The sequence below is a fragment of the Cryptomeria japonica genome, chromosome 10 (assembly GCF_030272615.1).
Source record: "Cryptomeria japonica chromosome 10, Sugi_1.0, whole genome shotgun sequence".
NCBI lineage: Eukaryota > Viridiplantae > Streptophyta > Pinopsida > Cupressales > Cupressaceae > Cryptomeria > Cryptomeria japonica.
The window spans coordinates 399,940,950-399,968,847 of NC_081414.1; positions in this window are offsets into that span (position 1 = coordinate 399,940,950).

Below are 27,898 nucleotides of genomic sequence, written 5' to 3' on the forward strand. Positions count from 1 at the left end.
GTAATGGACAAGCTGAGGCATCTAACAAAAACCTATTAACTATCTTACACAGAGCAATGAACAAATTTGGGAAGGATTGGCATCTGCAGCTCAATCTTGCATTATGGGCTTATAGAACAAGTATCAGAACACCTAATGTCCAGAGGATATGACAAGAAGGTTGGACAAAGAGAATTTCAGGCTGGTGGCCTAGTTCTAAGAGAAAATCCTAAAAATCAACAATTTTGAGACAACAAAGGGAAGTTTGAACCCAATTGGTTGGGTCACTACATTGTTACTGCAGTCTTCAGCTCTGGTGCCTATCAGCTCTCAACATTGGAAGAAGAACAACTCCGTGAACCGATTAACACCATCCACTTGAAGAAATTCTTCACTTAGCATTCTCTGCTCTGGCAACCTGTATAACTGAAAAGGTCCTTAAAAAAATCATAAACATTAGAAAATGTCCTTTAAAAAAAAGGAAAAAGAAAAAAGAAAAAAAGAGAGAAAATGCCCTAGTAAACAGGCACCTTGGTAAAAAAAAAATGAATCTCTGCCAAGCACGTGAAAACCTGGTAAACAGGCGCCTCTTGTACTCAAGCGCTCCATCCATCAACACAACATTGGCATTCCTGCTTTTCTACATCTTTGCTTTCACTTGTACATATATTATAGTTGCTTTTGCGACATCCTGGTTTGTTGGAACCCTCATGGCTTGAAACTGATCAATGTCCTAGTCTTAGGTTAATCGACAGAGCATATTACATGTCCTAAGCAGTATCAACCAAGTCATCTTTTTGTCAGTAAAACCTGGTCATCCACTCCAAGTCAGTCACCTATCTCCTAACTACTGAAGTATTTTATCACTGAGTAAATGGTGCAGGAGCACCCTTCTAGGGTCTTCCTCTATTTGGTTTTGTTGAGATTTTGCTTCTTTATGAAGCCATGTAAATGTAATAAGAGCCAAGAGCTCATTGGTTTTGTTTAGGTCCTAGTCTAGGTCCTAGGTTCACAAGTCTAGGTTGAGTTCTCTTGTGGAGTAGAGGGTATGTGTGCCATTGATGAGTTTGGGGTCCTTTTAGCATGGTTGTGTCCATAGGATAGCCCAATGTAGGCCTAACAGTCAAGAAAAGAAACATTGTAAAAGTTGCTCAAAAGTTGCTTGACAACTTTTCAAAGTTGTCATGCAACTTTTCCACCAAATAGGTCATAACCTTAGCTTGGCATTGGGAACCCTAACCATGGCACACAAACTAAGGCAAAGACATTATAAATTGTTGCAAACCCTAAAATGATGGGTTGGATGTCAGATTGTACGAAAAAAGGGAAAAGATCTTGACTGTGACTATTTTTATGTTGCCAGTCGACACAAATGGAGCAATGAAGGATTGTTAATGGATTGTTCTACAAACTAAACTATTTTGAGAGTCTTGTATAGTTTCTATAATTTCATTTTGAGCATTTATACTAGGTTTATTGTGCAGGTTTTGTGTGTTTTGTAAATATTTTGTGAATTACTCCTTCGTTGTCCAGTTTTGGACTATTTTGTGTAAATGGATTGACAACTCCTATCCCCATTATGGAAACACCATGAAACCATGGGGAATAGGATTGAAGACCCTATATAGTATCTCAAAGAAAGAAGGGCCCCTGAAGATGCAGGAAAGCCTTTCAAAGACCCACTCCTAGGCGAGACTGGACTGTGCCCGACTAGGAAGGGTTGAGGTTGGAGAGGTCCATGAGAGAAAGGTAGGACAAGGAAGGAGGAACCCTTTGGAGGAGTTGTAGAGGGGTGTGTGGAGAACCATTGGTGAGAAGGAGGAGCTTCCACCAATCCAGATAAAGTGGTAAAGACAGCAAACCATCACTGTAACCCTGGCAGGCCTAAAAACCCTCATAAAAACCCTCAAAAACACCTAAATTCACCTAGGGCAGTGTACGGACATTTGGAGGCCCAAAACCAGGAAAATATTTGATCCTTTTCCAAATGAATAGAATTCCCTTTGGGAAGTTTCACAATTTTGAGCATCATTTGCAAGAGGGAGCCCTAAAAGTCTGGAATGGAGGCCTAATTGGGCACATTCCTTGTAGCCCTATTTTGTAGGAAAGAAGCAAAATTGTGAGATTGGTAACAAATAGGAAGGTAAAAACCTCTTGGGGGCACATGAATGGATGGAAAAAAATGTCAAAGACCTGTTCTATCCTTGATAGGACCTAAGAAGGTGTAGGAGGAGCTAAAACCTTATTAGCCCATGTGAGGGTTTCTGAAGTTTGTGAGTAGGTGTGACCTTGGGAGAAGTATCATAGGTTGTTGGTGGGTGAATTGGGAAAGGTCAGGGGATTCCTCAAGAAAGGGAAGTCCTAAAGGCCCTAGGGTGTGTTTGGAACACCTGGTGATCCAAGGAAAGGATCAAGGAGCATAGACTAGGCTAGTTTATCCCATACCTATTCCCATTAGTAAACAAGCAAAACAACATAACGAAAATAATCACTAAACAGTTTGAGCTATGCATGAAAATTTTCTTTGTGTGTTGTCTTTTATATTGGTTTTCAATTATTATCCCTCTGAGTAACTCAAGGAAGTCTATCTTGACTAAGAGGAGAAAGGATTGGGGGTATAACATTTTCTTTGTTTTCTACTTGTAGGAATGATTCCAATGATCTAGAAACATCTAATTAGTTGGGTGTCTATGTTAACGCTCAGTGATGAAACTTAAGCCTTTCAAATCCAGTGACTAGGTTTAGGTTGCAATACATTTTGGATCTCATTTTGCATTTTATTCTATATTTTGTGAATTTAGAGTGATTTTGGTATTGATAATAATGATCTCTTTATGAGAGCTGAAAGCATCATCATTTTTTAGCTAAGTGATCTCTTTTTCATCATTTCTTTGATCGAGTACTTGTGTTTTGAGATGTTAGCTGCATACATAAACATCTTATATAGATTCATACATTTCATTATTACTCATTTGCATTCACCTTGAATAGAAAAATAAATTTTTGCATTAGTCATTACTCATTTACATTCATTTATTTGCATAAGAAAAGAAACAAAAATAGACATCCATATTAATTTGCATTACATACATCAATACTAAAAAGATATGCATACATATAGAATAAAGAATATATAAAACATCTCATAATTGAATCAACACAAGTACAATAAAGTCAAATAAGATCTTGTATATATATATATATCGTATAAAGTCTTAGAGTACAAAACAATGTCAACTAACATATACAAACTACAAACTCCCATCAGAGCAAGAATCATGTGGGCTACAAAAAATGGGTGTGTCTACAAAAAAAAATCTAAGAGCTACATAGAAAAATCTAGCTCTCTGCTTCTCCCTCATCACCAGGTGGTGGAGGAGGTGGAGCCTACTGACCAAGGTACTGATGAGGTGCTCGTACCCCCTCTGATCGTGCCATGTACTACAAGTACGGAACAACCTGCTGCCCTACTGGAACTGCCACCCTGTAAGCCACAACATAGTAGGCTGCTTGACTCATCCGATGGAGTACCTCCTACCGCAAAGAGTCTTTCTCTGCTATCATCTTTGCTAACTATCAGTCTCACTCCACCAGCTAAGTCTGTACCACTGTCAGCTGTGACTATAAACCCACTAGGTGTACTCTCATCGATCGCGCTGCATCGGCTCCCTGCTCCCTCGCAGGCTCTCCACCTCCATCTCCTCCTCCATCTCCACCTCTGGCTCCACCCTACTCCTCCCATCTCTTCTTGACCTATCTTGGAGCTACTCACTTCTCCTCACCTCCACCCTCAAGCACCCTTGCTCTGCTCAATCTCACTGCAATAGCCCCTAGGGAACCACCCTCTCCCCTTTGCTGCCTACCTCCAGCTGGTACCTTGCTGCTGCTAGCACTAGGATCACCACCTGTCTGCCTAAGAGAATCCACTCTCTATCCCTGTGTGGGGGCATCATCCTCTACCTCCTCTATGCGAGGTGCCTACTTAGCCAGATCTATAAATCTTGGGAATGGATGCTATTGAAACCAATCCATATACTGGGGCAATACCCTACATCTGCGACATCATCCATATAGTCCCATCTGAGTTGCTATAACCCAATCAGCTCCTGCATACCTAAGGCATAAGATAATCTTAGTGCCCATACCTGCCTCTCCTCATCTGCATAACGTGCATATGTAGTGAACTCCTGCAAGATCCCCTGAGGTCTACCATACTGCCTCATCCCTCAGGAAACAATGAATCACTTAACTATAGTCTATGATCTTCTGATGTTTGGTCGAGTCACGAACAAATCCCTGCAAACAACCCTCCAGTCGTCCCACGACTCTAGACCCCTATACGGTCTCCATATCACAGCTATCAAGTCATCCAGCTGTCGTCTCCAAAAAATTGTTTTGCCTAGATGGGGCTGAGTGACATATCCTGAATATCTATATACAATGGGCTGACCAGGATCCCTATCATCATCTACAATCGGCCTGCAAAGTGGGAGGTTCTCCCAGGCCCATACCTGTAAAATCAATACTCTTGTAGCCATGCTCTTCCCCTCCCTATAGACAATCTCATGCATCTCATGATACATGTGGGCCAATATACATGAACCCTAGCCTAACCTCTGAGGGGTCTCCAAAAGCCTCTCTAACATCCTGCCCCATCCACACAAAAATCCCCGTTGTCCCCTGTCTGGCATCAGAAAACAGCTGATAAAACTTGCCAAGACGCAAGCTAGGGGGAAGTCCTCACTGTACCTTCTCATCATAATGTCCCAACTGATAGAATGTGTCAGAATATTTGGATCCCTGAAAAATATGTCTAACAGCTAGTAACCTAGGAAACTGCGCTACATCATAATCAACCTTACCCCTAGCAAAAGGGATACGGAGAATCTTGTAAATGTCCTCGGGAGTGATGGTCATCTCCCCAATTGGCAAATGGAATGTGCTATGCTCTGAGTGGAATCTCTCAACTAATGGGGTCAGCATACAGTGATTCACACAGATATCAAGTAAATCAAGAAGGTGGGTCAGTCCGCACAAATCAATATGTGCCCGATCAACATCTAACAACTAACGCACTAATGTCATCGTCAATGGATATACACATTTGAACAACACATGAGGCAATCAAACCTGCAAAAACCAAACAATGAAGTATCAAAAAACATTTCAAATAAGCCTATAAGAGAAGTAAAACATCATGCAAATTCAACTACGTTAATTGCAAAATCAAAATTTCAAGTTTGCACCTTCAAAAATGCTTACTATTTTCCATACGACATAACACAGTAGAGGGAGAAACTTGTACGAGTTAGAAATAGGCCTAGTACGACAAAAGACTCATACGACACAAGACTAGCCTTAGGACGACAAAAGGGGCTCTTTTGAATGTTATCGTACGACCTAAGGGTAGGCCTAGTACGACAAAACTAGTGACATTAAACAAAAAAATAGACTTACTTAGTTTGTCATACAAGACAGGATCCTATCTCACATGACAAAATGAAAATGCCCGACTTCAACATGCCAAAAATTGAAAAAACCAACAAAAAAATTCAAAAATGAAATGATTAAAAGGCTTAAGATCGATCACTTACCACTGGCTCATAGTTCCGAGGTTGATTATGTCATCTCTAGCGCTCAAATCGATGCTCATGAGTGGGAACCACCATTTTTCTTCATGGAAGGCTTTTTGAATTTTCAAACTTGGAGGGTTAAATTGAATTGAAAATGACACTTTTACCCCAAATATAGCCAAAACCCTAATTTTTCAACTTGCTTTGATGGACATGAAAATTGTACCCTTAGCTAATTCGCCCATTTTGATTCCATTTTCGAGATTGAAATCAAAATTCGAGATCATTTTTCTAGTCAATTTCATACAATTTGGACCACTTAGCACTTTTCATCAAATGTTCATTTTTTCTTCAAATTGAGCTCAATTTCTCAATAATCAACACTAAATCTCAATTTAATTCTACAAAACAACTTTGCGCTCAACTTCAACATCAAAACCAAATTTTCAAATATTCCTCTGAATCATTTGTGCTCAAATCATTATCATCGCCAACAATTGCCTATAATCATTATGTACCCTCGCTATCTTTCGATTTCTCTCTCGAGGGGGCATACTCATGACCTCACATCTTCGAAGTCGAGAAAATTTCAAATCTTCATCAAAAGTCGAGAAAAAATCTTTTCAACTAAAGAAAATCAAACAAATTCTTATTGCTAAGGGGCATCTCAGCTTCATCACTTCATATCAAGTTGAGATCTCTCAATCATCTAAATTGAATCAATCACTAGGGGCATATCGGTTTCATCGCTTCATATCAAGCTGATATTTGTCTTCATCTGAATCAATCTCTTAACATTAATCAGTTTCCTCGATTTTCATCAAGCTGATCATTCATTTAAACTCAACCAAATTTTTTAAGAGTATCTTTGATCACACGCTCAATCTAAGTAGGTGTTCAGTTTCATCGCATCAAATCAAATTAGACAGTTTATCTTCACTCATCGTGTCTTGATCCATCAAGTTCAAGATCAATTTTATCTTTGCTCACTGTGTCTAGTTCAATCAAGTTCTAGATCAGTAAGATCCGCTTCTTGATCAATCAAGTTCAAGTTCGATATCTTTGCTCTCTATCATTCTTAGTTCAATTAAGTTTGGGATCGATATCGCTTTAATCAAACTTTGTTCAACTTCATCACTTCAAGTCAAGCTAAACACCTTGCTCTTCATCTGGTTCATGATCAATCAAGTTCAAAACTAGTATCTCCTAGACATCACATATTCTTTGAACCAACGCATTGCTTGCACATTAATTCAAAGAGGGGCAAACGTAATACCCTAAAAAAGGTCATCTAAACCATGGGCCCCTAATCTCGACAACATCACCAAGGTCCTAACCAAAGACAATTAAATCAACTTTGAGCACATTATTAATTCTTCAATCATTAAATGTCACATGGTAAGTGAATTATTCTATATTAATTAAATATTTATTTAATTAATTGAATCATTCTAAGAATATCATTTTGATCAATTATCCTATTTAATTTATTAAATATCCTAGCATATTTAATTAATTAATAAATTTGCCATTTAATCATGCAAAAAAGGAATTAATTTATTACAAAAGAGGATTTAATCACAAAGCAAGAGTTGAATTGAAAATAAAATAAAAGAATTGAATTGAGAGAGAAATCAAACTTGAGATATTATTTCTTTTTTTAAATTTAGAACTTGAAATCAGAAAAGCAATTAATTGAATTATTGATTATTCTCTAAAATTGGAACTCAAAGCTTTTCAGAAAAAAGAAGTTCAGTTGGATTGAAAAGACTCTTTTCTTGAATAAATCAAAGAATTATCTATTTTTATCACAAATGCATGGAATTAATTAAATCTAATTTCCACTGCAACTTGAACTTCTTATTTAAATGCATTTCAATTAAACTATAATTGGAATCTATCTCAAGGTTAACTGAATCTGGTTTCTCAATTATTTCAATGAACCCTAAATTGTGCTTTTTCTTGATCTCTCTTGTAATTCTCTATAAATTCAGCCTTCATCTCTCATTCAAATCACCCCAGAGATTTTTGAGAAACACCTTGGAGATTTGAAATTATGTTGATTTTGCTCTAGAGTCATTGAATATATTGTGCTTTCTTTTTGAGATTTTTTGCATAATTAGTTTAATCCATGATAGCTTGAATCCATTATTGCTTGAATTTGTTATTGCTTGAATCTTTCATCCATCTTTCATCCATTTAGTTTAACATTAGGCTCATATAGATTAAATCCTTTGTCTTTGTGTAGTCTAGTCACTAGTATTGCTTATACAAATTTGAGAACAATCTTATACTCACATCTTTTAGAAGGCAATTAGTCGATTTATTATGGTTTTATTATTCATGTTTATATCTATCTAACCATACATGTAATGACTTAATTGAAGTGTTGTGTCTTGTAGCTATCAGACTTATTTCACTTTTTCACACACACATAATGTAGTATTCTTTAGGTGATGTCCATGTTCCTATCCAAACGCCACCTCACCAGAGGCCATCATCCCCACCTATATTGCCAATTGCAATGTTGGCAACACGCAACATGTAGAAATCCTCTAGTGCACATCATATTGACCCCGGAGTTGGTATGTGAGGCCTCACCTCGACTCAGTCTGACATTCAGTGGATTTTATATTTAGACTATCACGGATACTTTATTTTGATGCATTATGAGACTTAGAACTTATATGAATTCAGGATTTGGATAACATTGCTATGATTTGATGATTTACTTATATGCTTTATGAGATAGAACACTACATGATTGTTAGATAGGATGATATTGCAATGATAGATGTCGTTATTGAATTTGCAGGACTTTACTATGAATATAGAACTATGATGTATGGCTAAGTTTATGTGAATTGGGATGAAATTGTTTATGAAAATTTTGCTTGATAAAAGTTGTATTTAATCTGTGCAGATGAAAATTTTATGCAAGTGATGATGTGTATTGTTATACTTTTGAATTATATTATATATGGATATTTGGAAGTACTAATGTGTAAATTGAGATGCGCAGGAAATTTACCATGTGACCATGGAAAATTTACGGAGAACCAAACCTAGACTTATGTATGTTCGTAAGCCAGGGTTTGTCTATTTGGAGAGACAACACCCCGTTTGTGTTGTATTTTATTCGTAACAGTATATGCTGCATGAGTGTTAAGTGTTATTTAAATTTAATGTGTAAAAACCACAAGAGACAATTTCATGTTTTATTTTGTAAAAGTGTTTTAATTGTGTCACTTGACACGTGTGGATTTAAATTTAAATGTTTTATTTTTTCTCTCTTGGTGGGAAAGTGTTTAACAATAGTTTTCTTAAATAATATAATGTGTTGTCATAAATAATTTGGGAATATAATCTCTGGAGTGGTCAACATATGTTTGACCCGAAAATAAACTTCAGAGGGGTTTAAAATAGGTTAAATGAACACCTAGGGGTAGTTTAATAGGGTTTCCTAAAGCCCATAAGGTATACCTAGGGGTTAGGGGTAATTTTAGGCAAGTTTCTACTTTTAAATGATCTTTTTGACGCTTTAAAAATTGGCTTTTTTTGAGTTGTGCGAAAATTGAAAATTAGAAGTTTAAATCTAATTGAGATTTTTCCTATTCGAATGAGAGTCTTTTTGCATTCTTCTTTTCTTTCCTTTTTGGTTTTTAGAAACTTGTGAGAACTGAGAGAATGAGCTTCTTAAGCAAGATTTTGTAAAATTGAGGGTAATCACCCACTCTCCATTTTTGGAGACAAGAGAAAATTTTGAAAAGAAAAAGTATAGTTTTGGAATAAGAAATTTAAATAAGAGTAGAAGAAGAAGATCCGTGGATTGGGCAGCTCTTCCTCAAATATTATACTACCATTGGGCAGATTAAGGTTGGTTAGATTATTCTTTAAAATGTCTATTTTCTTGTATGTGTTTGGATGTATGATTGGAGAAGAGATCGGTGTTCTTGAATGACTTGTCTTAGAATTTCATTTGAAAATTTTGCATTATGCTTTGTTGTGTTTTGGGGAGTTTTCTCAAGACCTCTTACTCTTGGGAGAGGAGAGGATCTTGTGGGTGGTAGCAGAGACAACCCTCGAGTGAGAGACTCTCGTTTGAGAGCGATCACAAGGGATCTTTGTGTGACCCTTGCTGCATGGCCTGTTTGTGCAATGGGGGTCATAAGGAGGGATATAAGGCTAGAATGCCTTTGGGGGGCATAAGGAATATGGGGTTGAGATTCTTGATGTATTTATTGTGCCATGAGGTGGCTACTTGTTTTTCCATACTTGCAGTTCTCCTCAGGGTATTGGTCCACTACCACCCTTGAAAAGATCATCACCAAAGTGTGGTGCTATGTAGCCAAGTTGGGAGTGTGCCTGAAAATCTGTGTGTATATTTTGTCTTCTTGGAGTTTGCATGTTTGTTCCCCGTCTAGGAATTGGTTCTCCGAGCTCGGAGGTGGCTACTAGTTAGCCTAGGCTAGGAGGTGAGCACTCCGTGGTCATATTGTGATTTATTATGCAGGAAAGTCAGGAGAAGAGAATAGGAATAGTGAAAAGATGCAGAAGATTATTGTTGAAGATATTTAAATCCATTTGCAGTTATTTGTTTAAATTTGACAGTAGAAATATACCCTCATTCGTTGAATGAGAGGCAAGTTGTAATTTTGAGATAGGACATGTGATTTAATATTGTAGTTAAATAAAGAAACATCTTGTAATTTTTCAGAATATCGATAGAGTTGTAAAAAGCTAGATATGCTTCTATTTCTATTTTGAAAAGAAAAGGGTTGCTTTGATTTGCATGCAAAAGCTTCTTTTGTAATATAAAAAAAATCCGTTTTTAATTAATTTTACCTTCATTCTACTTGCAGAAAAATATGAGTAATATTTATTGTTAATATTTTAATGAATGTATGCATGTTGTTTAAAGGCGTATATTGTAGTTTAAATTTCCTATTGTAAGATTTTAAGTTTTTTTTTGGATCCTAGAAAATGATAGTTGCAAGAATGAAATTACACAATTAATTTTAGGATGAAAAATCTAAAGCATTCCTCTCTTCTAATTCCTTAACTTGAAGATTTTCAACTTCAGAATGATAAGATGCTATTGAAAAATTTATTGATACCTATGGTTATTTTATTGTAGGAAATAAATCTTTATCTATTTACTTGTTGTGATATTATTTTACATTTAATTACCTTAGTTTTTAGCAGAAAATCAATTTATGCCTTTGATATTACACAGTTTAAAATAAAATCAGAATGTTAATATATATGCATTATTTATTTTTGTATTAGATAAATAAATAAATAAAAAATATAAACTTCTTTCAGTATTTTATTTTAACATTCGTAATAACCAACAAATATATATATATATATAACTATATATATATAAATGTAAATATATATATATATATATTTATATTATTATTTTTTAAAAAAAAATTTAAAACAAAAAACTTGATAGCGGAGGTTTTCGGCCGGGGCCGAGCGCACTGTGAAATGCACAGTGGCCAGTGGCCGAGCGCACTGTGCATGGCACAGTGGCCGGTGGGCCGAGCGCACCGTGTATTGTACAGTGGCCGGCGAGCCGAGCTCACTGTGCACTGCACAATGGCCGGTGGCCGTGCTCACTGTGTGATGCATAGTGGCCGGCGGCCGAGCCCACTGTGCCTTGCACAATGGACTCTTTGGCGGCGCCGACCTCCACCCGTTCGCCATCTCCTGCGTTTCGCCAAATCTGCCATGGCTGCCCTGCATGGAAATGGTGTTAAGCACAAAAAAAATAAACTTTAAAAAAAAGAAACCCTAGCTCAGTTAGAGCTAGGGTAGAGAGGGGATAAATGAGTTTAAGTTATTTTAAAAAAAAAGAGTCATAGAAGTAATTTTTATAGTGTATTTTAAATTAGGTTTTCATGATAATTATTATTTAGTAGTGGGATATTTAATTAAAATTAGTTAGGGTTTCAAATTAGATAGGCGGGGAATTTTTAATTCCATTTAATTATTTTTTTTGAACTAACTAATTGTGGAGCCTTGGATTAAATAGAAAGGGAAAATTAATTCCTTGAGAACTAAATTTGAATTTTTGAAAGTTAATTATCCTCATCGGACAATGTTATTGAGAAATTATTTGACACGATAATCCATTAAATTAATTAATGATTTAAAATGTCTTTTAGACAATATGGAACATTTGGAGATCAATTTTATTTTATGCATCTACCATTTAAATGAGTTTATTCAAGTAAAATAAATTAAAACATTTAGTTTTCCGCAAATGAATTTTAATTAAGTTTCGATACTTAGTTAGTATCAGAGTTAGCTCAATTTTTGTTTTGACCAACATGTTAACACATGTCATGATAGCGAACTTCGTTAATTAACTAGTCGTTAATTTAAAAAAATCATTCCGTTTTTGCCCTAAATTTTGGGCATGACATTTTGGTATCAGAGCAAGGTTTCCACACTAGGAAACTTACTCCACTTACGTTTCGCCTTAGATTATTTAAATTATTTTGTTAAATTGATTTTATCAGATTTTTGAATTTAATTGAATTAATATTATTCTAAAAGGAATTAATTAATTAATTGGCTTTATTTTCCTCTTAGGATGCCTCCGACGACGCGACAAGCTCGCAAGCGCAGACGGGGTCCTAGACGTGTGCGCATAGCACGCGAAGAGGTAGTGAGGGAGGCATCAGTTCTAGAGGAGAACCCAGGGGCACCTCCCGAATAGCCAAATGAACCTAACCGAGACCTCTTAGCAACAATCCAGAATCTTATTGGCATAGTTCAGGAAAGGATCCCAACAGAGAACCCTCAAGTTAGAAGTCATGACTCTGGGAGTCATAGATCTGTTGATAGAGAATGAAGCAGGAGCCCAGCTCCGATTCCCATAGAGAGTCAGGGTGGTAATGAGCCAGAGTCTGTGCATATGCTAGGACCACCTCCAGCAGTGGAACCAGTTCATTTTGAGAGAGCTCGTAGAGATCCAAGGGATCTCATCAAGGAGGTCATGCGCCTCCAGCCACCATCCTTCGGAGGTTCTACCGATGGGGTAGAGGCCGAGGCATGGCTTTTGAGTCTTGAGAGGTGCTTTGCATTGCAATCTTACGAGAGCAACCTGAAAGCATGTGTTGCAGTTCATCTTCTGAGAGGGTCAGCCTCCACTTGGTGGAGACAAGAAGAGTACAAATGTGGATTATTTCCTGATACTCTCACTTGGGAGATATTCACAGAGAGGTTTCGTGAGAGGTATCTATCAGAACACTTCAGGTAGCGTCGTATAGACGAATTTCATGATCTCCAACAAAAAGGCTTGTCAGTAACCCAGTATGAGAGTAAATTCTTTGAGCTGTTGCCTTATGTAGATTATCTAAAGGATGAGAAACTTCTTGTAAACCACTTCATCAGGGGATTAAATGCCGGTATAGCTGGGCCTGTTAGGATGTCCACTCCAGAGAGCCTTCGGGTTTCTGTAGAGAAGGCACTGATTGCCAAGGAAATTCAGGTCAGACCACAGGACAATAAGGATCGGTTTCAGAACCGAAATCCCGCACCTCAGACTTATGGATTCCAGAAACCACATTGGAAAGGAAACAACCGAAATTCTTAGGGGTTCTCCAAACCCCCTCCTCCACAACAGACACCACAAAACCAGAGGCAGAAGCCTCCACAGTATCAGTAGGGCTCCAAGCCCAAACAGTGGCAGACTCAGGGACATAAACGTGATCAAAGAGCACAGGGGCAGTACACACAGCCGGTGGGGACTCAGCAGTCCTCCAGGGGTGGGTACAGTGGATCTAGTAGGACAGGAGGTCAGGCATTCTCTAGGCCTTAGGGTGCCCAGTTCCAAGCACGGGTTGCATACTTTACATGTGGAGCCATGGGGCATATGGTGAGGGATTGCCCTCAGGGATAGGTGGCAGGGAGTCAGCAGGTGGCCGCTTTAGAGCTGACAGTTGGTGATATGGGCAGGTCCCATAGAGTATTCGCAGCGGTTGACATCCGCCAGGCTGAACATCAGGCCACGGTTATCGAATCTTCAGGTATAATCAAAGGTAACAATGTATCTATTTTGTTTGATTCAGGAGCTACTAAATCCTTTATATCTCCATTGGTTGTGGAGCGTTGCGGGCTAGTGGCAACTAGACAGGGTGTCAGTTGGGAAGTGGAATTAGTTTCAGGGGCTAGAGTGTCAGTGGAATCAGAGGTTAGGGCATGTCAGCTTCAGATTGGCAAGACCACCACTTTAGTAGACCTTAGAGTGACTCCACTTGGATCTTACGGAATCGTACTTGGCATGGATTGGCTTTATGCCCACAGAGCCAAGATGGATTGCTACCTGAAAAAGATCGAGTGTGAGGATGATCATGGTTCACCCATAGTTATCACCGGGATTCAGAGGCCCATGTCTCTTTGTATGATCTCCGCAATGCAGCTTAAGCGGAGCATGCGGAAGGGATGTTAGCTTTTTGCTATCACTATCAGTGACAGAGGAGAAGAGGAGGAAAAAGAAACATCGCTCGATGACCATCCTATCCTTAAGGGATATTCAGATGTATTTCCTTCAGAGTTATCGGTAATGCCTCCCCGTAGGGAGATTGATTTTCATATAGACCTAATACCAGGAGCCGAGCCAGTTTCCAGAGCACCTTATAGGATGACCACAAATGAGCTAAATGAACTTAAAATATAGCTTGAGGAACTCCTTGAGAAGGGTCATATTTGTCCTAGCATATCCCCTTGGGGTGCACCAGTCATCTTCATTAAGAAGAAGGATGGATCTCTCCGATTATGTATGGATTATCGGCAGCTAAATAAAGTAACCATCAAGAACCGATATCCTTTGCCTAGAATTGATGATTTATTTGACCAGCTTCAGGGTGCCAAAGTCTTTTCCAAAATAGATCTGAAGTCAGGATACCATCAGTTGAGAATAGTGGAAAGTGATATCCACAAGACCGCATTTCGCACTAGATATGGTCACTATGATTTTATCGTAGTCCCCTTTGGACTTACGAATGCCCTAGTAGTTTGTATGAGCCTCATGAATGGGGTGTTTCGTACCTTTCTGGACCATTTTTTTATTGTGTTCCTCGATGATATACTGATATATTCTCAGAATGAGAAGGAGCATGAGGAGCACCTGAAATAGGTATTGCAATGTTGGCGGGATAATCAATTGTTTGACAGTTTGTCAAAGTGTGCTTTCTTTCGATCTGAGGTTAAGTACCTTGGGCACATTATTTCTAGTGTGGGATCTTAGTTGACCCATCAAAGATTAGGGCTATCATGGATTGGCCAACACCTAACAGTGTGACAAAGGTTAGGAGTTTCATGGACTTAGCAGGGTATTACCGACATTTTGTCGAGGGATTCTCCAGAGTCGCACACCCTATTACTTCTCTTCAGCGTAAAGGGAAGAAATTTGAGTGGATAGAGAAGTGCAAGAAGGCCTTTCAAGAACTCAAGAAGGCACTTACTAGTGCTCCTATCCTTGTTGTACCAGATCCTACAGCTGACTTCATGGTTTGTACAGATGCTTCACTAGAGGGTTTAGGGGCAGTTCTTATGCAGGATGGTAGGGCCATAGCTTTCGAGTCTAGGAAACTTAAGACTCATAAACTTAATTATCCCACTCACGAACTTGAGCTCACAGTAGTAGTGCATGCACTTGTGAGGTGGAGACACTTCCTTTTAGGTCATCACTTCGAGTTGCATTCAGATCATCAGAGTCTTCAGTACATCTTCACTCAGCCAAACCTTAATGCACGTCAGAGGAGATGGATGGAGTTCTTGTGCGAATATGATTTTGATGTTCACTACATCAAGGGAAAGGAAAATGTAGTTGCAGATGCCTTGAGTAGGAGACATCATGAGGTTTACACCATATCCATGGGCACGGACTTGAGAGACCGTATACTACAGCACTTGCCAGAGGATGGATGGTATGCAGAGGTTGGTCAAGTAATATGATCTCAGGTTACTCTAGAAGGGAAATATGTGGATTATTCTTTGGAGTCCGATGGACTGTTATGCCACAGAGGGCGCATTTATGTACCTTCTTCCGGAGGGTTGCGAGAGTTCATTGTCACGGAGGCTCATAGAGCTCCTTATGCACTGCATCTCGGGGTTAAGAAGTTGCATGCTGACTTGAGGCAGTTGTATCATTGGCCGGGAATGCGGCAGCTCATTGCTGAGATAGTAGCTCGATGCCTCGAGTGTCAGAGGGTAAAGGCGGAGCACCACCATCTAGGTGGGTTGCTTCAGTCTCATGCTATACCAGAGTGGAAGTGGGATACTATATCCATGGATTTCATCATTGGTCTTCCTATGTCTTCTCGTCGCCATGATGCTATCTTGGTGACAGTTGACAAGTTGACCAAAGTAGCTCACTTTTCACCAGTTCGTACTACATTCATAGCTCCAGCAGTAGCACAAGTGTTCTTGCGAGACATTGTTAGACTTCATGGCGTACCCCACAAGATTATATCTGACAGGGATTCTCTTTTCACTTCTTCCTTTTGGAAGTCATTGCAGGAAGCTATGGGCACTAAGCTCAATTTCAGTACAGCCTATCACCCAGAGATAGATGGTCAGACAGAGAGGGTCAATCAGGTGTTAGAGGATATGCTTCGCATGTACATCATGGATCATCAAACCCGGTGGGAGGAGTATCTTCCCTTAGTGGAGTTTGCCTATAACAATGGGCATCACACTTCGTTGGGGATGCCACCTTATCAGGCATTATACGGCAGGCCTTGCAGGATGCCCTTGAGTTGGGATCGCATAGAGGATAGAGTTACTATTGGTCCTGAGATAGTTCGGGATATGGAACAGCAGGTGGATTTGATTAGGCAGTGTCTCAGAGAGGCTTAGGATAGATAGAAGAAATATGCTGATGCAAAGAGAATAGATCGTAGCTACTTGGTTGGAGATAGAGTCTTCTTGAGAGTGCAACCGCATAAGAGTCCAATCCATTACGAAAAGGGTTCTAAGCTCGCACCTCGCTTTGTAGGACCTTTTGAGATTCTTGAGAGGATAGGCCCAGTTGCCTACCGTTTAGCATTGCCACCTAGCCTGTCACGCATCCACGATGTGTTTCATGTATCAGTTTTGAGAAAATATATCTATGATGAGTCTCACATTTTAGATTGGGATGCCTTGCAGGTGGAGTCGGACAGACAGCTAGCTTTGGAGCCCATTCGCATTTTGGCACGCCGGACGTTGTCCCTTCGAGGTCGAGAGCTGGACCAGGTTAGGGTCCAGTGGGATTGTTATGATGAGGTTACGGCTTCATGGGAGGACGCAACACGTATGAGATCAGAGTACCCCCACCTCTTTAATGAACTCCAGGAGGAAGTTCATGCCTAGAGGGGGAGGATGTGAGGCCTCACCTCAACTCAGTCTGACATTCAGTGGATTTTATATTTAGACTATCATGGATACTTTATTTTGATGCATTATGAGACTGAGAACTTATATGATTTTAGGATTTGGATAACATTGCTATGATTTGATGATTTACTTATATGCTTTATGAGATAGAACACTACATGATTGTTAGATAGGATGATATTGCAATGATAGATGTCGTTATTGAATTTGCAGGACTTTACTATGAATATAGAACTATGATGTATGGCTAAGTTTATGTGAATTGGGATGAGATTGTTTATGAGAATTTTGCTTGATAAAAGTTGTATTTAATCTATGCAGATGAAAATTTTATGCAAGTGATGATGTGTATTGTTATACTTTTGAATTATATTATATATGGATATTTGGAAGTACTAATGTGTAAATTGAGATGTGCAGGAAATTTACCATGTGACCATGGAAAATTTACGGAGAACCAAACCTAGACTTATGTATGTTCGTAAGCCAAGGTTTGTCTATTTGGAGAGATAACACCCTATTTGTGTTGTATTTTATTCGTAACAGTATATGCTGCATGAGTGTTAAGTGTTATTTAAATTTAATGTGTAAAAACCACAAGAGACAATTTCATGTTTTATTTTGTAAAAGTGTTTTAATTGTGTCACTTGACACATGTGTGGATTTAAATTTAAATGTTTTATTTTTTCTCTCTTGGTGGGAAAGTGTTTAACTATAGTTTTCTTAAATAATATAATGTGTTGTCATAAATACTTGGGAATATAATCTCTGGAGTGGTCAACATATGTTTGACCCGAAAATAAACTTCAGAGGGGTTTAAAATGGGTTAAATGAACACCTAGGGGTAGTTTAATAGGGTTTCCTAAAGCCCATAAGGTATACCTAGGGGTTAGGGGTAATTTTAGGCAAGTTTCTACTTTTAAATGATCTTTTTGACGCTTTAAAAATTGGCTTTTTTTGAGTTGTGCAAAAATTGAAAATTAGAAGTTTAAATCTAATTGAGATTTTTCCTATTCGAATGAGAGTCTTTTTGCATTCTGCTTTTCTTTCCTTTTTGGTTTTTAGAAACTTGTGAGAACTGAGAGAATGAGCTTCTTAAGCAAGATTTTGTAAAATTGAGGGTAATCACCCACTCTCCATTTTTGGACACAAGAGAAAATTTTGAAAAGAAAAAGTATAGTTTTGGAATAAGAAATTTAACTAAGAGTAGAAGAAGAAGATCCGTGGATTGGGCAGCTCTTCCTCAAATATTATACTACCATTGGGCAGATTAAGGTTGGTTAGATTATTCTTTAAAATGTCTATTTTCTTGTATGTGTTTGGATGTATGATTGGAGAAGAGATCTGTGTTCTTGAATGACTTGTCTTAGAATTTCATTTGAAAATTTTGCATTATGCTTTGTTGTGTTTTGGGGAGTTTTCTCAAGACCTCTTACTCTTGGGAGAGGAGAGGATCTTGTGGGTGGTAGCAGAGACAACCCTCGAGTGAGAGACTCTCGTTTGAGAGCGATCACAAGGGATCTTTGTGTGACCCTTGCTGCATGGCCTGTTTGTGCAATGGGGGTCATAAGGAGGGATATAAGGCTAGAATGCCTTTGGGGGGCATAAGGAATATGGGGTTGAGATTCTTGATGTATTTATTGTGCCATGAGGTGGCTACTTGTTTTTCCATACTTGCAATTCTCCTCAGGGTATTGGTCCACTACCACCCTTGAAAAGATCATCACCAAAGTGTGGTGCTGTGTAGCCAAGTTGGGAGTGTGCCTGAAAATCTATGTGTGTATATTTTGTCTTCTTGGAGTTTGCATGTTTGTTACCTGTCTAGGAATTGGTTCTCCAAGCTCGGGGGTGGCTACCAGTTAGCCTAGGCTGGGAGGTGAGCACTCTGTGGTCATATTGTGATTTATTATGCAGGAAAGTCAGGAGAAGAGAATAGGAACAGTGAAAAGATGCAGAAGATTATTGTTGAAGATACTTAAATCCATTTGTAGTTATTTGTTTAAATTTGATAGTAGAAATATACCCTCATTCGTTGAATGAGAGGCAAGTTGTAATTTTGAGATAGGACATGTGATTTAATATTGTAGTTAAATAAAGAAACATCTTGTAATTTTTTAGAATATCGATAGAGTTGTAAAAAGCCAGATATGTTTCTATTTCTATTTTGAAAAGAAAAGGGTTGCTTTGATTTGCATGCAAAAGCTTCTTTTGTAATATAAAAAAAATCCGTTTTTAATTAATTTTACCTTCATTCTACTTGCAGAAAAATATGAGTAATATTTATTGTTAATATTTTAATGAATGTATGCATGTTGTTTAAAGGCGTATATTGCAGTTTAAATTTCCTATTGTAAGATTTTAAGTTTTTTTTTTGGATCCTAGAAAATGATAGTTGCAAGAATGAAATTACACAATTAATTTTAGGAATAAAAATCTAAAGCATTCCTCTCTTCTAATTCCTTAACTTGAAGATTTTCAACTTCAGAATGATAAGATGCTATTGAAAAATTTATTGATACCTATGGTTATTTTATTGTAGGAAATAAATCTATATCTGTTTACTTGCTGTGACATTATTTTACATTTAATTACCTTAGTTTTTAGCAGAAAATCAATTTATGCCTTTGATATTACACAGTTTAAAATAAAATCAGAATGTTAATATATATGCATTATTTATTTCTGTATTAGATAAATAAAAAATATATATATATAAACTTCTTTCAGTATTTTTTTTAACATTTGTATTAACCAACAAATATATATATATATAACTATATATATATATATATACTTATATATATATATATAAATGTATATATATATATATATATATTTATATTATTTAAAAAAAAAAAAAAATTTAAAACAAAAAACTTGATAGCGGAGGTTTTCGGCCGAGGCCGAGCACACTGTGAAATGCACAGTGGCCGGCGGCCGAGCGCACTGTGCATGGCACAATGGCCAGCGGGCCGAGCGCACTGTGTATTGCACAGTGGCCGGCGAGCCGAGCTCACTATGCACTGCACAGTGGCCAGCGGCCGTGCTCACTGTGCGATGCACAGTGGCCGGCGGCCGAGCCCACTGTGCCTTGCACAGTGGAGTCTTTGGCAGCGCAGACCTCCACCCGTTCGCCATCTCCTGCGTTTCACCAAATCCGCCATTGCTGCCCTGCGTGGAAATGGTGTTAAGCACAAAAAAAATAAACTTTAAAAAAAAGAAACCCTAGCTCAGTTAGAGCTAGGGTAGAGAGGGGATAAATGAGTTTAAGTTATTTAAAAAAAAAAGAGTCATAGAAGTAATTTTTATAGTGTATTTTAAATTAGGTTTTCATGATAATTATTATTTAGTAGTGGGATATTTAATTAAAATTAGTTAGGGTTTCAAATTAGATAGGCAGGGAATTTTTAATTCCATTTAATTATTTTTTTTGAACTAACTAATTGTGGAGCCTTGGATTAAATAGAAAGGGAAAATTAATTCCTTGAGAACTAAATTTGAATTTTTGAAAGTTAATTATCCTCATCGGACAATGTCATTGAGAAATTATTTGACACGATAATCCATTAAATTAATTAATGATTTAAAATGTCTTTTAGACAATATGGAACATTTGGAGATCAATTTTATTTTATGCATCTACCATTTAAATGAGTTTATTCAAGTAAAATAAATTAAAACATTTAGTTTTCCGCAAATGAATTTTAATTAAGTTTCGATACTTAGTTAGTATCAGAGTTAGCTCGATTTTTGTTTTGACCAACATGTTAACACATGTCGTGATAGCGAACTTCGTTAATTAACTAGTCGTTAATTTAAAAAAAAATCATTCTATTTTTGCCCTAAATTTTTGGCATGACATGGTAGATCCCTCTTTTTCTCTCTTTTGTTATATGTTTATTTCCCTTGAAGTGTTCTTTCTTGGTGGCATTTCATAATGGATTCATTTTCAGTAGCATGACATGTACATGATGATGTAGAGGCCACTAGTGGTGATACCATAGCATCATTTCCTAGATCTCCCTGTATTGCTAGTATGGGAACATTGTCGGTCACATTTGTGGTGACCAAATATTTGCTTCCCATTAAGATAGAGAAGGTTTCAAGTACCTTAAAATTATTATTATATATAGTCTAATTGTAATTTACTTATTGATCACTCGATTTGGACTAATCATCCCATGATTTGTTTGTAGGAAATGATATTTTTTATAAAAATATTAATGAAATTACATTAGAGATCTTTGGGCCCACCATACATAAATGGTGGAATGAGCAAGAAAAAAAGTTAAAAGATGAACTCATAAACCGTTTTGGTTGGGTTGTTCGGAAACAACACATTCAAGAAAACCAAGGTCATTGACCAAGCTAGAAAGCATCTAAAGTATGTGAGGGACCAGTATAGGACACATTTAGAGAGGAACAAAAAGTAAGAGTGCCCCCCATGATTCCAAAGAGGGAGTGGAAGGACCTGATTTTGGATGCAAAGGAGAGAGTTGAAAGGAAAAAAGGAAATACACCACCAGGCAGAAGAAGGTATGTGATACTATCAAGAATGTAATTATGTACTAATTACTCTTTATATTTATATAATCTAATATATTTCAAACTTTTCATAGACTATTCAACACATCAAAGGCAACTAGGGCAAGACTAGAAAAGCATGGGCAACACAAACTCAACTCTGGTGGTTATATGAAAGTTGTCGCATGAATTGTGAGTACCAATAAATGAAATATCACATCAAAATAATAAATTGCAAATAATTTTTTTAATCATTAAATAATACAAGCAAAATTCATGATATTAAGAAAAAATACAGGGCTCTGAATTCAATAGAGTGCCCACAGAAGATGACATGAAAATTGCCTTCTAGCAAGGCTATGGAGTCATGGCTAAATGCCTAAGAGAATTGAGTGGGCAAACACAATATTCAAATGCATCCGTCACACAGGTAAATAAGTTAAATTAAAATTATTTAAAATTGAATACTTGAACAATAATCTATTTGATGGTAATTTCCAACATAATGTGACTGTATTTGTTTTAAATAATCAAGCAATCATAATAATGCACATGATGTTGGAATACATCCTAGATAGGGTGGAACATAACCTATGCATGATGAAGGTTGTCGTGTGCATCATGGTACTGGAGGTATTCATGTGCTAAACAATTTTTATTTATGTAATGATTAATACAATTAAACATCTAATTGAAATTGGTGTAGTAATTAATGTAACCTTTTTTGTTTTTATTTTAGGGCATGTAGACCATGGTGACCAAGTTGAGCATGATCTAGGTAGACAACATCAGGAATGTGATGGGGCCCACCAAGTAAAAAAGACCACTGTTATTCCTTTAAATGAATTTAATTGCAATTGGTGTATTGATTAATATAACCTTTCGTGTTTCAACTCCAGAGGATTTAGAGGGTGTTCAGGATGTTGAGGATGAGGCTAGACAAAATTATCACGAAGATGATGTGGCCCCATCAGGTAAAGAGAACCCTTGTAATTTTCTTTTAATTAATAAAATACTTGTAACAATAATAATAAAACTCATGAATTTAACCTGTTTCTTTTTTATTGCAGTGGACCCCCCTTTGCATATGCAACCTCATATGAGTATAGGATTAGGCATACATTAACTAGATCACGAGTAGAGAGCAGAAGAACTAAAGAGGGGACAAATGATGAAGACAATGATGGTCCAGTTAGTCTTTACCTCCAAGCTTCAAAAAGAAAGAAAAAAAAATTGATTGTAATCTTATTATATGTTAACAACTAGATTTTATGTGTTAATGAATTTAATTATGTGTTAATGAATGTTAATGAATGATATGTGTTAATGAATGTTGATGAATGTTACTTGTTAATGAATAATATGTGTTATTGAATGTTGATGAATGTTACATGTTAATGAATGTTATGTGTTAATATTGAATGCTATGTGATAATGAATGAATGTTATGTTTCATTAATGGATGAAAGAATACTAGACGTTAATGGGGAATTTAGAGTGATATTAGGAGGGGGGGAGGGGCCAAATGAGATTCCACCTTCACATGGTTGGCCCTGTTAAGTAGAGAATATTAAATTATTATTGAAACAAATAGAAGCTCAATAAGGTAATATACTTTTCAATATTTCATTATGCTCCACTGTTATTCTTATTGATGCTAAGCATCTTGTTTGAAGGTTACATATTCAGTGTTGTGGGTTGTGAACATGCTTCTATGAGATAGTTCCCCATTACAAGTGAATTCATGCCTCATTGGTTTTGTGAGTTTATTTTGTTCTAAAATAGACACACTTCCTCTATTCACTCCTTAACATTTGTTCATTTTGTTTTAAAATAGACACACTGCCTCATTGGGATATGTGCCAAGTTCTAACTCTCCATTGGACATTCATTCTCATAAAATGGAGTCTAATTGTAAGGTAAGTGCATTTTAAAATTATGTATGAATGGATAACAAGTGTTGGGGAAAATACTAAATCACTATTTAAAATCTATATTGCATATAATGAAAGTATAAATGCTTCCCAGGTAACCTGATAAATGAAGATTTAGCAAGATGAAGATCATGATATATGTGTTCGGTCAGCCCCTCTCTCTTCTCCTTTATTACCTTAGATAGTACATTTTCTCAAGTATGTCTTCTGTATTGGCAACTTTTTCTCCAACCTGTGTATTTTTGTCTCATCTTTCATATGTAGGTTTCTTGCTTTCTTCTATGTATTCCACTTCTCAAGGATCCTCCCAATAGAGACATCATGTCTTTTCATAAATGTTCAAGCTTCCCACAATCGTTTCCCAATAATTTTACCCCTTCCCCACCTTTTACCATCCTCAAATTACCTGATTACTCATATCCTACATGTCTTTGTACCCAAACCCTTCTTTAACTGATCATTCATGTTCCCTATGACAACAAACTCTTTCTTCTCACTACCAACTCAATCTAGGATTCATTTGACATCTCTTTGATCTCTTCAAACACTCATCACTCATTCTAAGCCTCATTAAAACCCCAAAAACTCTAACTCAAATCAATTTTAATGTGTTTGATAAGGTCTCTAAGGTCTGAGGTGTCAAAATCACAAAAAGTGGGAAAAAGTTGTAAAAAGGGCAAAAATGCAACTTGGATTTTTGCAAATGTTGCATATGAGTTCTTAGCCATTGGTTGAAAAGGGAGTGGTTAAAGTTTGTAACTATCATATGGGCCTATAAATGCCTAGAGTTGGTCGAGATTAAGTAGAGAAGGTGATGCAGAGTAACCAATGGTTTTTCAAGTACTCTTAGGGTTTCTTCATGATGCAGAGCATCATGGGAATCCATCCAAGTGTCTTAGGAACCAACTGATCCAATTCTTCATTTCAACATAGCAATCATTCATTAGGGGTATTTCCCACATAAAAACACTCCTTAAGCATGGAATCTGTTCGATCTCAAATCAACAGATTGTACATGTTCTAAGGAAATGCCAACTCCTATCTTCAAACTCTCTAATTGATTTGGACAATTAGTGGAGTGAACCAATTAAGTTTCTAACTCCCTCACTTTAGGCTCCGCAAGACCTAGGTGGATATACCTACTCACTAGTTATTTCTTTTCACTAATGCTTTTTATAGCATATTCAATGTTTCACTTTGGTTTACTCCCTATCTCAGAATGGCATAAGGTCCCAAAATAGAGTGCTACTGATGAGTTCAAGATTGTTGTTGTAGAAGCTATTCGATATTTACTTGAAGTCTATATATTCTTACAGAATTTATGTTTCTTATTTATGTTATCTACTAGCCTTAATCTTCCCTACTGATCTCAACTTATTCCCTACTCTCTATCTTCTTTATCAATCCTACTACTTGAATTAAATTGAAGTGTATTCAATATGGCAAAGTAAATTATTATTTTGAGTAAATGATTGAGTAATGATCAGTATCTATCCTTCTATTAGGTTGTAGAGTCTATGTCTTCTAAGATCCCACATATAACTCCTATGTGATAGTTTTTTAAATCCACCCTTCTGATGGATCTACTAGTTGTCCTACTCCCAAGTGTTTATAAATTGACTTCTTTCACTACAATTTGCTTAAATGAGTTTAACTTTCCTTCTAAAATACCAATTAAGCAAGAAATATAAGGAACAATTATGTTTCACATACAATCTTGTTTTTCAAATTGAAAATGAAAGCAACCAATTTTCCACACGGAGAAATTTTTAAAGTAACCTTATCTATTCCACATAGTAACATAAGAGAACAGGTTACTAGAACAACATTTATCCACAACACATGTAGAGGAAATGTAGACGTTTGTATTGATTAAAATTCTGAACATGAAAATAGTCTTCTTGCTGATGATATCTTAATATAACAAAAATCCCCTCGTACTTATATGAGAGCCAAATAGATTCAAAATGAAAGGGTGTGCCCCTTTCAAAATCATTAACTAACTAAATGTCTTTTCTACTGTAATTGAGCATAAATAAATTTAAAATCCCCAAATGATTGATGTATTCCACATCCTTGTAGCAACGGACATCTTTGCTCCATCTCTTCATATCATATTATAACTGGGAGAACTCATATACCAACAAATTGACATGGGGTGCCAACTCCTCTTCTATGTTTAGCTTCTCATTTTCCCTATCAAGGATGCCTGTCAAATCAGCTTTCCATTTTTCTAGTGACACAAGGTCTCCATCATGAATAATTGAAGGCATTCAAGGTGTGTTGGCATTTTCCAATGTTTGAATATCATTATTCAGTTCTTTACCAAACCTATGGTGTGCTTCCATGAATGCATTCACTTCGCCCTTTTCCTCTACAATCATTGAGTTGTGCTTGTTCATTACTTCCTGCAAATGCTCTTGTAATCTCATATGCTCATTTAGGGCCTTTATGGTGCCGGTGTATGTCCTCCAGAAATTGGTTGAGTATGACATCATGGCTTTGAACCAGTGGTTCACCACATCACAAGCAAGTTTGTTGGTTCTCCTTTTGGCTCCCTTGAGTTGCTTCACCAATTTCTCAATCTTGAACAGCCAATAGGTTGCATTTTGGAAGGCCTCAAATGAGGATTCCTAAATTTTAGTGATCCTAGGTGTTGATTCTAGTTGTAATGCTTTATCTTGCCAATGTTGTTTCTCCACTTGCACCTTTTCATAAGGTCTTTGAATGTATGATTTTATCTAACTAGGTACTCAATCTAATCCTTGTTTAGCTTGGCCACATCCAGGTTTAATTATGGAGTTATCCTTGGATCTATTTTTCCCACTTGTTGGATCATAAGGTTCCTGAAAGCTTCATCAGTGTCTACAAAGAGTGGCCTCTTATTTCTGGGGTATAAGGCCCATAGTAATAAAGCCTTCTAATCTGGATCATATCCTGAACCAAAGAATATTATATTGATCTCAGCTGGTACAATCTATTTTCTATGGTGTTGCTTCTTCAAGAAACTGTTAAGAAAAAGGGAAAACTTCATCTCCCACCTAGGATAAATGACCACACCTACTTATTTGAGTAACTGCCTCCCCCTTTCAAGGGTCATTTCTTTCATTTCTTTGTCAATGTCCTCCTGCAGCATTTGCAAATTTTCCTCCTCATCTCTCTCTCCTACCTATTGTCTCATTATCGTTCTCCTATATTGACATAAGAAAGTATTAAATTCTAGTGTATGGATGAAATCTTTATCTGATATGAACTCTTCATGTTCCAAGATCCCAGTGTCATCCACTTATTGTACATGATATTAGCTTGTAGCCAAATCCATTTGTTGCTCATATCCAAACTCGGGTGGAGACATATTGTTTTGTGAATCAGTAGGAATATATTCAGCAGTTGAATAGGGAGATAAATGTGCTATGGGTTCAGTTGCCCTTGCACTTTTAGACCTATTTTGAAAAACATATTGTGGAACATTATTTACAATCTCCAACTCATGTAGCAATAATTTCTTAGCTATGGCTACAGGGTCATCAATCCCCTCCAAAATTTTCTCATTGATCTTCCCTCGACTGACCTTCCACTCATAGGCTTTGGCAATCTTATCATAAGTTGCCCTTTTCTTCATTTCCTCTTATCTTTCCATATTCATGATAAAATCATCATCATATGGGTATGCTCCTCATCTTTCAACTTTTGTGATTCTCTGGCTCCTCATATGCAGCCTTCTGGGTCAAAGTTGGGTCTTTGATCCCCTTCCGCAAGGTGGTAGTACTCTAACTTGTTTTGCAACAAATTATAACTTTTTGAACTTCTAACAATAAAATCTGAATTAATGCGTTATAACTTGTAGTACTCTAAATTATAGCTTCAAATGGTTGAAATCGATGAAGACTTAATTGCTCAAGCTACGGGCCTCACAAGGGAAGGCTGCAACTTCTACAGAGATAGGAAGGTTAGCAGGGAAGCTATTGAAAGGTACCCGAAAATGGAAAAAGAGAAAAAATGACTGGTAAAGTTGAGCAAAACCTACTACCCGCCCAGGGCTTTTGCCAAACCCTGGAGGGAAATCCTCTTTGTTTTAATGCGTTATATCACTTTAGATGTTAGGTTTACGAAAGTTTATGGTTATCACTTTGTTCTGTTAAACCACTTTAGGCACAATGATAAGGTTAATTTCCCTTATTTCCTGCTTTGCTCGATGAATGAATCCCTCAAGGCCTATAAGGAGAATCCTCTAGGTGATTTTGCTATGCACCAAGGCCTAATGGTCCTAATTTATGACCATTTAAAAGCCAACCAAATAGCTCAGATGCAGCCCTCCGTGGACTCTAAGGAAGAGATGTTTGATTCTGCCTTTTCTGAGGAGGAGGAATCCAACAGTGACTCTTCAACTGACACAGAGGATAGCACTAATGTCTCAGAGTATGAAAGTGGGAAGAAGAGGAAATACAGTAAAACAAGACCCTCTTCCTCTAAGGACAAAAAGCCAAAAAG